The following is a 12,981-nucleotide window of genomic DNA, read 5'->3' as shown; positions in this document are numbered from 1 at the left end:
CAAGAGGGTGCTAACATGCATAACCGCATGTTAGCACCCTTTTCCCCAAAGCCTCCCTTTGCATCTCCAGTGAGATGCAAAGTGGGTGTTACTAGGCTTCCCCCAGATGGACTATCTTGCAAATATCGCTGATGTTTACATCGCGATATTTATAAGGCAGCCCACACAATTTTAGCACACATAAGATTTTGGCGAAAACGCTGTTTTCGCCAAAATGTAACGTCTGCTAGAATCCTGACTTAGCCATCCCTAACCTAGGGGGTGATTATGCTGATACGACCCTGTGGAAAACCAGCGATGTTCCCTGCAAAAGGGCGATAACCTCGCTATCGCTGGAATTTTTATCGCCCTGGAGTAACGCGATTTTAATTACGCACTACCAGGGCGATAAATACCAGAGATAGCCTGTGATAATATAATTATCGCTAAGCACGGCCAGCGATAATTATCGCTGGCCGTAGTTAATATGCCCCTATGTTTCTAACTCAAATGGGTCAATGTTTCAATGGGTCAGCAGTCAACTGTTCACTACTGACTGCTGTAGTCATGCACGAAAGAGATTTATGATCCCGAAATGATGGGCTGTGGTTTAGTGGTTTTATCTATAGCAGAAATGCCAGGTCTCTCATTAGAGTAATGGGTGATACGTTCTGCCCAGTAGCAGATGAGGCTACTGCCAGGCATACGGTATTACTCAATACAGCATAGGCAAGGATGTCAGGCAGGGATTCGGACTGGCAGAAATCCCCCACCTCCAGAAGATCCCATCTTTGACTACTGTTTCCTAGTTTGCTTGTGGTGTTCCCAGGCAAATATTAGTGCTTTTCTTTGTGCAAATAACAGAGAGCATAAAGCGCTATCGGATTAATCAATTTTCATAGCAGAGCTTAGTCAATAAAACAACACATTCAATAAATGTGAAGCAAAATAAGCTCCACAAGGAAGAAAGAATGGGTATGTTTTCAAACCATAAAGGTTTGGAAAAGGTTAAAGGTTTACAGAAGAGAAAAATCAGATTAGTATAATTTAATTATCAAAATGTGTATGCTTAGATTAATATGCAATTCATAATTAAATCAAAATCTTATACATCAAAGGACAAACCAGCATGGTGTCACCTGAAAGTGAAAGACAAAGGGAAGTCAGTTTTCTCCCCACTCTTAAAGCTATGACTCTGCTCTGCATCAAAAAACAAGTCTGAATTCTAATCTATACTGAACTAACCTAAATCTCACAATTTTAACAATCTATGATACTAGATTATGTAGGCAGCAGGGCACATCTTCAGGTTATTAAGATATATTTATTAAGTTAGACAGCAGAGCAGTAAACCTCACAGCTGACCAGACCATCAACTGCCAAGGCTGGAATCTTCACATCAAAGATAGAACTCTCTTAGGTAGTATGGGAGACTGATAAGATAAGAACACTAAGAAAGGACTACAGACACCAAGTAGCCACAGTGAAATAAGTATAAATATACAACACCTACACACCTACATACAATTTTCAGGAGACTATCCAATCAGGTTAAAGCATGATGATGCAATTATATACTCGTTAGGTTTGCAGCATTCTTCACAATACAGCTTTCCTCAGTGTCCTTCAAAATTACGCTAACTGTAACAGGATGAGATACAGGAGCCATCCGGTAAACTGCAGGTGTCTTCATGAATTTGCTACTCATTAAAACATTTCATGATTATCACAAAGAGAACAAAACATTTCTTCACATGGGAAAGAAACATTGTACTCGAAAGTTAGAACTCCAGCTTAAACTAGAAATAAAATGCTCACGTATCACACACCAAGATAGCAAACTACAGTAGCCGTTTGAAAATTCAGCCCTTGATTAACTATGCTTAACCTAAGTGCAAATGCACACGTTTTCTATACAAATAATATTTGCATGTTTTTATGGTAATATTGTGTTAAGAAAAAACATTTTAACATAAAAAAACTGGTACAACAAATTAGGTTCTGTCCACTGTCATGCCTAATGACAAATGCTGATTTAACACTGAATTGTTTCCAGACACGACATGCGCTATTTAATATAAGACATGGTTTCTGCTTGTCTTATCTTGGGAGGTTTACGGGATGTTGCAGGTAGGTAAAGGGCAGGGGAGGTGCCATAGGACATCTCCGTCAAAGTTGGGTACCAGATGGCCATCATCTGCACAGCAAACATTACTGCCCAACAGTCCACTGTACTGCCAAGGCACACATGGTCAAATGGGAAACTTGTCTGATATGTCCTTTGGGTGTCACTGCTCAGATGGTAGGTCCAACTCATTAGGTTTCTGCACTTCTTCATCAACAACCACTATAATCCAATAACACTGTAGATCACACCAGACATCAAGGATTAAGCTTGCTTTGGTGATGTAAACCATCCTAGATGTTGTGATAGAACACCTTCTGTGGTTGGCAAATAAGGTTTCAACTATCAAGTTGGTGTTTCTGGACCAGACTGAAGCATTCAGTACTGGTGATCATTGTGAGAAATTAGGGTATTGGTTTGAGAGAGGTGAAATCCTCCTCAAGCAACAACCACAATCTTCGCCAGGGTGAACCACAAAAAAAGTAACTAAATTTACCCAGCTCTCACCCTCTGGTAGCTTGCCACAGAAACAGCCACGCACTTCAGCGCACAGAGGCACTTTGGATTCTGACCGAACCAACTCACGTCGGCATTTTCAGCAGTTACCAGCACACCTCGCCCCTCTGGACCTTGGGACAACTGGCGAGGGTCTGTGAGCAGGCTACTGGGTGAGTGCGGTCAGCGGGGCTGCGAGCGTGCAGGGGACTCCATTGCCCAGGAGTCCCTGCAAGACCATTACCCAACTTCCGGTCCGCTCTCCCTGCTGCCGCCCCCCACCTCTCAGCAGTGTTAAAAACCCTTGGAACTACCCTAGCAGCGGGACGCACTTCAGCGCACAGAGGCACTTTGGATTCTGACCGAACCAACTCACGTCGGCATTTTCAGCAGTTACCAGCACACCTCGCCCCTCTGGACCTTGGGACAACTGGCGAGGGTCTGTGAGCAGGCTACTGGGTGAGTGCGGTCAGCGGGGCTGCGAGCGTGCAGGGGACTCCATTGCCCAGGAGTCCCTGCAAGACCATTACCCAACTTCCGGTCCGCTCTCCCTGCTGCCACGCCCCCCTTTTTTACTCGTCCATCCTACTTATTGACCCAGCATTCCCGCAGCGCGGGACGCAGCCCGGGCGAAGACAGGGCAAAGACCGGGCCGTTTGAGGCCGTTCGAGGTCTGAGCGGTCTGGTCTGGGCCCCCCCTCTTTCGCCCTCCTCCCGTAACCTGGGATTTGTGTCTGCCCATTTTTGTGCCCTGGTTGCTAGCTATTGTTGGTCCACATGTGTACCCGCATAACTCGTAATAGGGCGGCCAAGGGAGGGTCGGTCCAAAATGGGCCTATGGACGATTTCATCTCACGGACAAACATTGCAATAGACCATGAAATCAATAAATTGCAAACTAGAGTGTCCCTTGACTTGGAAGCGGCTAGGAAGCTGTCACTCGATTTTGCTTCCCGTAAGAAATCCTCCCTTGGACACATAGCTTCTGCTATCTCCCCTAATCGTATTTGTAATCCTGTGGGAGTTGTAACGTTGGTTGATGTTCATGATATCCCAGTTTCGTTTATCCCCCCCACACCCTCGGGCCTACCCGCTCTGCCTGAGGGCCTGCCCATTGTTGTGGGTAGCCCTCCTGCTCCCCCTATCTCTACTTCACAATCCTTTGACACCTCCTTGGCTTCCACTTCATACGGTGGCCTTGATAATATCCCGGCGAATTCAAACAAGAGAAAGCGCTCCCCCAGTCCAACCTCCCCACGGAAAAAAACGACAACTCAGGGGGGTAACTTGTACATCGTTGACAATACATTAGCTGATGGTAGTCCCGATACGTCCTATTCTTCCCCACTGGCTCCTTGTGGCGAAAATAATGTGGGGAAAGCCCCCGTGGATTCTGGAAGCACCTCACTAACTGAGAGAATAGATCCGGGTTGGAATAACCAAGAAGGGAGGGAGAGGGAATTTATAGGAGTGGTTTGGGATTCTCTAAAAAATCTTCTATCTCCCCTGGACTTAAGGCTTTCTCGAATAGAGAACAACCTCCTCGAGATGGAGAAAAGCATTATTGCTTTGGCCACTCTTGGCCTGAGAGGCCTTGAACGCCAGGGGTTGATAGACAGTAACATGGCCCCCCAGGTTCCTACCCCACCTCCCACAGTCATTTCTGGTTTGCCACCTAATCCTATTGTGCCTTGTTCTACCCAGCCCATTCCTAAACCCCGCACTAGGAGAGTTATTACTGCGAACCCGCCCCCTCAGTCTAGGGCTAATACCTCAAATGCTCCAACAACACAATCACACACTAGCACCAAGCAAGCTGCCCCGAGAGCACAGAATTCTGTTAGCTCTAGCTCCCGACTTGCCCAGGCCCCTCAGAATAAATTTTCTACTCGTTCTTTTGGGGGTCCTCACATCAGGAGTAATTTCCGAGGAGGATACATTGATCTTCCTCCTGAAGCCAATGATTATGTGGTGGTTTTGACGGGTGTCCCGGAATTAGAGAATGGCCATCATGAACACCATCATTCCCTACATAACAAAGTTATGCATTGGCTCAATACTTATAGACCTATCCCCAATGGTAGGAGGAGCGGAGTCACAATGGTACGTAGAGTCCCGTGGGTGGGAACCACAAGGAAATCGACCCCCGGCGACTGTATAGTCGTAACCTTTGATGATGTCTTTACGGCCAATTACATCTGTTCTCGGGGGAACCAAGATTGGGGCTCCTCCATTGCCCCGAGGCCCTTGTCATTCTTCTATCCTCCTCGTGCTGCATGCCCACAGGGGGGTAATTGGTCTATGGTCCCCCAACAGTCCAGCTGGGGGTACCCTCCCAAGGTGCATAATCCAAATAGAGGTTGGCTTGGTATCGCAACTTCAAACAGGTTTGGCAGCCTTGAGGATGTCGACTGACTCCTAACGCCCCCAGCACCAGCACTGCTAATTAAACCCAATAGCCTTACACTGGAGTCTGGGAGTTCTCCTCTGTCGACTACCTTGGGCGAGACTAGTACTGCCCCTCCGACCCAGCCTTTAACCCAGGTCTCCTTTTCACAGGACCTGGTGCACCTTTCCACAACTGACTGCACCACCAATATCCCCTCAGCTTTCAGTAGGATAGCCCCTGATTTTTCGCCACCTGTGGCTCCTCTCCAGTCTTTCCGGGATGGTGATATCCACACCGCTTCCCCAGTTTCTGTGCCCCAGTCTGGCGAGATTTCGGCAGACATCTCCCAGCTTAAGATCTTAAGCTGGAATGTGGCAGGGCTTGCCCGGAATTTCGATAAACCAGACTGGAACTCTTTCGTGGAGCCTTTTGGGATCTGCCTCCTACAAGAAACCTGGTGCTTGGAACCTGTGCACAGGGTCGGTTTTACGACCTACTCTGTGCCAGCCTCCAGGCCCAAAGGCAGTAAAGGCCGTCCCTCTGGTGGCCTTCTCATCTGGGTCAGTATATCCCTGGGGCTTATTGTAAAACATATAAATACCCCATCCCCAGATCTTCTGAGGCTCACTATCCAATGTCCGGGGGGCAAGACTTTAGAACTTTTCAATCTGTACCTTAGGGGGACCAGGGCGGGGAATTTCTCCCCCTTGTCCTCAACTGGAGTTGAAGAGGAGCTCACTGGCTGTAACAATGACTCCCTTATTGTCTTGGCCGGGGATTTTAATTGCTGCTTTGAGCCATTGGCCAGTGATGACATTTTGGACACATGGGAGGATGATGTCAAGAGAGGCATCCCCTTGCTTGCCCTTGACCCCATCAAGAAATGGACACAGAATGCCATTGATATTAATGCACTCTGCTTGGAATATGCCCTTAGAGCCACTAACGGCCGTTCCAAGTCAGATACTGGGGGTGTGCATACATTTAACAGGGTCGGTCACACCTCCAGAATTGACTACATATTGCTAAATTACAACCTGTGGGAATATGCCCTGGATATGATTGTCCAACAAACCACGGATAGTGACCACAATCCCTTGGTCCTATCGCTTGCTCATCCGTGGGAGACAGGGGTCCCAGCATTACCCCGGCCCACTTGGAAGTCATCCCATGAAGTTGTTCCATCTAACTGCGGGAGGCGTTTGAAATGGGCTAAGGTTGCTTCTGACGATTCAAGAATGGCTCAAGTAAAGACCATAATGATGGAAGCAAAGTGTGTCATAGGTATGCTGGATCCCGACACTCCCATTCTTGTGCCATTTGTGGAGACCATTGCATCGCTTAGCAATCTGTTTCTGGTTCCTCGGGGGAGGGGCGGGCCCAAGTGGAGAACCGAGACTAGGGGCAGAGACCAATGGTACTCCCCCGCTTGCCGTCTGGCTAAAGGTGATCTTATCCTGGCGGTTAGCACGAAAGACCCGGCTTTGATCTCACTAGCTAGGAAAAAATACAAAAAGACCCAAGCTGTGGCAAAGGACACGCACGAAACCAATTTCTGGAGCGATTTAATGGAGGCTGGCTCCAGAAAGGATTCAAGGGCTTTCTGGGCTCTGATTAGAGGTAGGGACAGGCCTGTCGATTCTCTGCTAACATGTAACATCACAGGGGAAGTCTGGTTGGCCCATTTTTCAAAACTCTACTCCAACTCTTTGGGGGCCTTGGGTCCAAGTAGGGGTCCTAGTTATATAGTGCCAGACAATAGCCCTCACCGTGTCCCCACTTTTTCACCTAGGGAGGCTGAAATAGCAATCAGGTCTATCGTCCCCAATAAGGCGGCAGGCCCAGATGGAGTCCCCGGTGACCTGATTCGAAGCAATGTAGAGGTGTGGAGCTTATATATTGCTAAACTCCTGAACGAGGCACTGGAGGGTGGCGGTTTCCCGGATTCTTGGAGGGGTGCGGAAGTTGTCCCCATTTTTAAAAAAGGCTGCAGGGATGACCCTGCTAACTACCGACCCATAAGTCTACTTGATTCCACCCAGAAGGTAGCAGGGAAGGTAGTTTTGGGGAGGATTCTGCAGTGGGCTGAGGAAATGCAGGTTTTGTCTGACTTCCAGGCCGGTTTCAGATCCGGAACTGGCACGATTGAGCAGACATTCCGTTTCCTAATGCTTTATTGGAAAGTGGTCAAACTAGGCAAGGGCAGTCTGTATCTCGCCTTTATCGATTTGCGGACTGCCTTTGACCTGGTTCCACGTAACCAATTGTGGGCTGTGCTTGAGGGTATGGGTATGCCCGCGTATTTGTTGGCCTTAACCATCAAGTTCCATGAAAGCAATTTCGCCCAAATCAGATGGGGTATGCAGGGCCAAAAAACCTCTCGTATTCCTGTAGACAGGGGTGTCCGCCAGGGGTGCGTGCTAGCTCCCACTCTGTTTTCACTATATCTAAACGGAGTGGTAGAGCACCTTCTCCAACTACCAGCAGACGCTCCCTCCCTGGCGGGCAGGAAGATACCAACACTCCTGTTCGCAGACGATACCCTGCTGATTTCGAAATCCCCGATGGGCCTCCAAACCTTGTTAACGAGGTTTCAGGGCTTTTGTGACGCAAGGGGCTTGGCTATCAACATCAGTAAAACCAAGTTCCTGGTGTTGAATCCCCCCAGGAAGACAGTTCACCCGCCATTTCTGGACTTAGTACCATTAGAAAGGGTTAGGGAATTTGATTACTTAGGAATCCGACTCTGTGATTCCATGAGTTGGAAGGCGCACCATCAAAAAATCATCTTGACACATAGGAGGGTCACGGGTGCCCTTCTAAAAGAACATCGCGCTTCATCCCTTAAACCTATCGGGGTGGTACTTGATATCTACAAGGCTAAAGCTGTGAGTGCGGCACTGTATGGGGCTGAGTTATGGGGTACCCAGAAATTTGATACTCTATTCCATCTTGAGAACAAGTTTCACAAAGATCTAATGAGGGTCCCCCATAGCTCTCCCACTCTACCCCTACTACTTGATACAGGAACACGATCCATAGCCGATCAGGCCAAGTTACGTCCCCTTCTTCTGTGGGCTCGTATATGGAATGTCCCTGAACTTTCAAGTTATGCGGATGCACTAAGCGAACTCCTCTCAACCCCGGGTTGGTGCAAGATCGGTTGGCTCCTGGGAGTAAAGCGCCTTCTTTGCGAATTAGGCCTGGATGATGCTTGGGCCAATAGATCTTCACCACCCAAACAGTTGCTAAAGAAAATATTCTGGATGTGGGTGGATAATGAGAGAGCGAACCAATCCAATCTGTGTAGATCTGCTGTGGAGTTTTTGGTTACCAAATGCCGTCCTTTAAGAGAACCCTACCTTGATGTGATCTTGAACCCAGCAGACAGGGCGTTGTATTTTAAATTCAGGGTTGGGGTTCTGCCTTTAGGCACAAGGACAGCTAAGTGGAAACCACCTTGGCAAACTATAGAAACTTGCCCTTTTTGTGCGAACAGGGATGAATCCATTCCCCATCTGATGTTTGAATGTCCAGCCTATGCTGCTCCTCGCCGCAGATGGTTGAAACCGCTCTGCTTGAGGCTGGGCACTCGGTCACACTTGGAGGCCCTACAGCTGTTAAGATCAGACCCTCACCCATTGCTTGCTTGTGGCCTGGCAAAATTCTTGGGGTGGGCCTGGAGGATAAGAGCCGCGAGGAGAATGATCCTCCAGTAAGGGTGCCAATTCACACTCTATCGGCCCCGCTGCTTATTGTTGTGTCCCCTTTTCTTTATTTCTTCAAAGTTGATAATTATGTGTTGTATAAATGCTTTTAGATGGATGCTATTTACTAAGTTGTATATTTTATATTGTCCTTTTGAGATCTGTCAGTCCTGATGGCCAAATTGTATAACTGTTCTCATTTTTATATTGATTTTTTACTGTAATGCTTTTATGAAATGAAATATTTCGAAATAAAGCTATACAACAACAACAACAACAAGCCACGCTTAACTCTGAGGCAATGAGTAAAGTATTTATGCAGCACTCAAACAGTAATAAAGTGAAAACACAACACAAGAAAAATCCCACACCACTCTAAGAAAATAGAGTATATTTTAGCAAATAAAATTATATCAGAATGACAAAAATCCAATTAATAAAACTAGCCCTTCCAGCAGCAGGGCAGCAAAGCAGTACATCTTCTGAGTCTTCCCCAAGTCCAGAAGTGATCAGAGGAGTGTTTCAAGAGGTCCAATAGCTATTACTGGTGGCAGATTTTGAAGTGGGGGGAAGCACCTAAACCAAGCCCACATCTGGTTCTGGAAACTTCCTCCCTTCCCCTTTTCAGGTTCCAATTTTTGTGGGGCCATAATAGTCTGGCATCAAGTCTCTTTGTGTGTGTGCTGGGCATCACTCTGAAATGTAATAGAGGCAGGGAACAGCTCCGGCATCAAGCATCTTGGATGGTTGATGGCCCATCCTGCCAACAGCTAGCCCTCCTTTGTTTCACTGTCTCGGAGGAATCCACAAAGGCCAACTGTCAACTACACCTAGTCATGTGGCCCAGGACACAAGCAGCAGGTACCTGTAAATGATACCAAGCTCTTCAGACAAATCCCTCCCACTACTCCTGTACATAAGTGCTATCATGTTCATTTCGGTATACAACCTTTACAACAAAACTTTTACAGCGAACTACCATTACAATGCAACTTTTACAACGCAAACTATTACAACGCATTGCTCTGAGGGGCGCTCTAGGATAGGGAATAGGTTAATTTACTATCCAATAACCTTCCCTACAATCCACGGGGACTGGAGTTGGAATAGTAAATTAAACTATTCACTATCCAGCGCCCAAAAGCATTATGCGTTGTAATGGTATGCGTTGTAAAACTTACGATGTAAAGGTAGGCGTTGTAAAGGTAGGCGTTGTAACGTCATACATCCATTCATTTCCTTTTTAGGTCTTGCCTAGACAGCCCATGCGCTTCGACACTTGCTGTATCTTAGAGACTTGCTGTATCTCATCTGTGAGCTTTGAGCACGCCCCTCGATTGCCATATGTTACTGTGTGTGCTTTTTAAAATTCCTTTCCTTTCAGTGGCTAATTGTTCACATTTGTCCCTCCTTTCCATGGAGGGTTCTTGCCCCTGGCGACTAGCCCTGTTACATGTATTATTGGTCGTTTGTCTATTACTGTTTGTTTGTTTGCACTCCTTTTCCGTTTCACTTTGGTTTGTTTTTTTGGTAGAGGAACAAAGGGAACCAATGCGGAGACTCGAACTCAGTTCCCCAGTTCTAAAGTCGGTAGCTCTCCATCTTTCACCACATCTTCTCTCCAAAAATTGCTGGTTTTCTTTCTAAATGTCTCCTTGGGAAATTGGACTGCTTGGTTAGGTATTTATCCACCACACATGTCTCCTGGCATGTGTGGTGTTTTTTCCATGTACTTTACTCGCACGGCAGAGAACGAAACCCCTAGCCTTGCTATAAAACTGGAAACTGCTGATAACATATGTCTAGTAGTATGGAAGTATTCACCATAGTTGCTCACATTCAGTAATCAACTGATGTCCTTATGTGTGCTGGAACATGTTTCGAGCGTTTTTTCTGAAGCATTGGTCTATTTCTATTTTAAATTATTTATAAAGCGCACGTTCACCGGAACGGTTCCATGGCGCTATGCTAGCTCAAGTCCGCAGAGACAAAAATACAGAGGGGGGACTGAAGATTATTTATTGGGGAAAGGCTTGGGAGAATAAAAAGGTTTTTAAAGCCTTTCTGAACTGTGAATATTGGGTGGTACCTCTGAGGTGTGCTGGAAGGGAGTTCCAAAAAGTGGGGGCAAGGGTGGAAAATTTGGAGCCTCCCCATTTTTTTCGACGAAATCGGGGGACGGTCAGCAGATGTTGGGAGGAAGACCGAAGATCCCTGGGAGGGGCGTAACGTTTAATCTCAGACGAGATGAACGCAGGAGCTAAGCCTAGCTGGGCCTGAAAAACAAGGCAGCCTACCTTAAATAGAGAGCGTTCGAAGATGGGAAGCCAGTGCAGGGATTTCAAAAGGGGAGTAATGTGGTGAGATTTGGGGAGACTGTAGACCAGGCGGGCAGCCTGGTTCTGAACCAGCTGCAGTCGTCGTACGTTGTAAGCTGGCATGCCATGGTAGAGGGTGTTATGAAGTTAGCACACTAGTAGCTGGGAGTGGGAGGAGCTAGGGGGGCGAAAGGAAGAGGAGGAGTGAACACAGGAAAGAGTCAGTTAGAGCAGGGACAAGGTAGGAGTGAGATGTAGAGAATAAAGCTCCTGTGAACATTATAATGATTGTTGTGTTTATTGTAGCTGGATGCTACAACTGGCGACGAGGGGTGGGATTGAGCAAACCCCACTGTGCAGAGCCTCGAACGCCTTGTCCCTAGCAGCTGTCGCGCTGCAAACGCACTGCACACTGGAAGTGTGTGTCCCGAGTGCGAGCCTAAAAGAAAGCAGGAATCGGGAGCCCACTCCGACCCTGTGGAGTGCCCCAGAGGTGTGGACGACGCCCACGACGTGCCGCCAGTAAGCGCTGCTGCGAGCGCTGAGATCTGTGTCCAAGCGGGATTGGACGTCGGAAAACCTCACGCCCGATGCGTGAGGTTTAGGAGGCCATCGGCGGAAGAACGCGGGAACTGCGGAGGCAAGTCGGGAGCCCACCCCGATCTCACCTGATGTCCATGGTGTTGGTGGAGAAGTGAATCCTGGCGTGGACTGCCCCAAAAGCCGACCGCCGGTGAGTGCTGAGTGCCCCCGAGTGAATGAGCCTGGAGAGCCAGCCTCGTGTGTGCCTGCAAGGACGGCGGCCATCTTGAAGTCAGGCGCTGGAGTGAAGACAGTAAGGACAACCCTGTGCAAGGCAACGGCGGCCATTTTGAAGTCAGGCGCTGGAGAAAAGAAGCATTGGCACAGTAAACAAGCATTGGCGACTACGAGAAACAAGCATTGGCAAAATAAACAAGCATTGGCGACTGAATGAAACAAGCATTGGTAAAGCAAACAAGCATTGGCGACTACAAGAAAACAAGCATTGGCAAAATAAACAAGCATTGGCGACTGAAAGAAACAAGCATTGGTAAAGCAAACAAGCATTGGCGACTACAAGAAAACAAGCATTGGCAAAATAAACAAGCATTGGCGACTGAAAGAAACAAGCGGTGGCATAGCAAATAAGCACTGGCAAAGACAAGTGAGATCGTTGCAGAATGTCCGAAGAAGATGCTCAACCTCCACCCAGTGGATCACTGTTGCGAGCACCCGCTCCTATCAAGGTAACAACGGAAGGGAGCATGGGCCCCAAATGGCAAGAGTGGCTGGAAGAGTTTGAAGATTATATTGAAGGTTCAGACATCACTGATGAGAAAAAGAAACTGATTGCTCTGCGCAACCTGGCGGGGCGAGAGATAGTCAAGATACTCAAAGACCTGCCCGCTGCTGACGTCGATACTTATGTTAAAGCGTGTGAAGTCCTGAACAAGAAGTTTCTTCACAAGAGAAATGTGGACTATGAACGACACACATTTCACTCTGCCAGGCAAGGGAAGGATGAACCCATGAGTGCCTTCATGGTGCGTCTGCGGAGACTAGCCAAGTACTGTGAATTCGATTCTTTCTCTACTGACGCTGCCATCAAATCCCAGATAATAGACGGATGTCATTCGGATCAACTAAGGAGACGACTACTGAGGAAACCGCATGGATTGGATGAAATAGAGGAGATGACACGAGCTTATGATCAGGCGGAGAAGTACGCCGCCGTCATGGAAACGGAACACAAAGGGAGTCATGAACAGGCGCGACGCGTACACGCCAGAAGTGACAGTCGGAGAAGCTCCAGAGATAAACAATGGAGATCACACACATCCTCCCGTCAAGAGCAATCAGGCTATCAACGCCGAGAACCATGGAGGAAGGAGAGACGACAAGAAAGAGTGAGAAAGTGCTACCGATGCGGATATGATTACCCTCATG

At 47.7% G+C, this 12,981-nt stretch overlaps 1 protein-coding gene across 4 annotated transcripts in view; it reads right to left on the bottom strand.

Moving 5' to 3' along the window:
- Nucleotides 1-12,981, bottom strand: part of ARHGAP27 (Rho GTPase activating protein 27) — a 627,637-nt gene that overhangs the window by 475,900 nt on the left and 138,756 nt on the right. The gene's annotated exons all lie outside the window — the stretch shown is intronic.

This window comes from Lissotriton helveticus, chromosome 5_1 (genome assembly GCF_964261635.1).
Source record: "Lissotriton helveticus chromosome 5_1, aLisHel1.1, whole genome shotgun sequence".
Taxonomy (NCBI): domain Eukaryota; kingdom Metazoa; phylum Chordata; class Amphibia; order Caudata; family Salamandridae; genus Lissotriton; species Lissotriton helveticus.
Note: the sequence above shows the minus strand (reverse complement) of the source record. Positions and strands in the feature narration are given on the sequence as shown.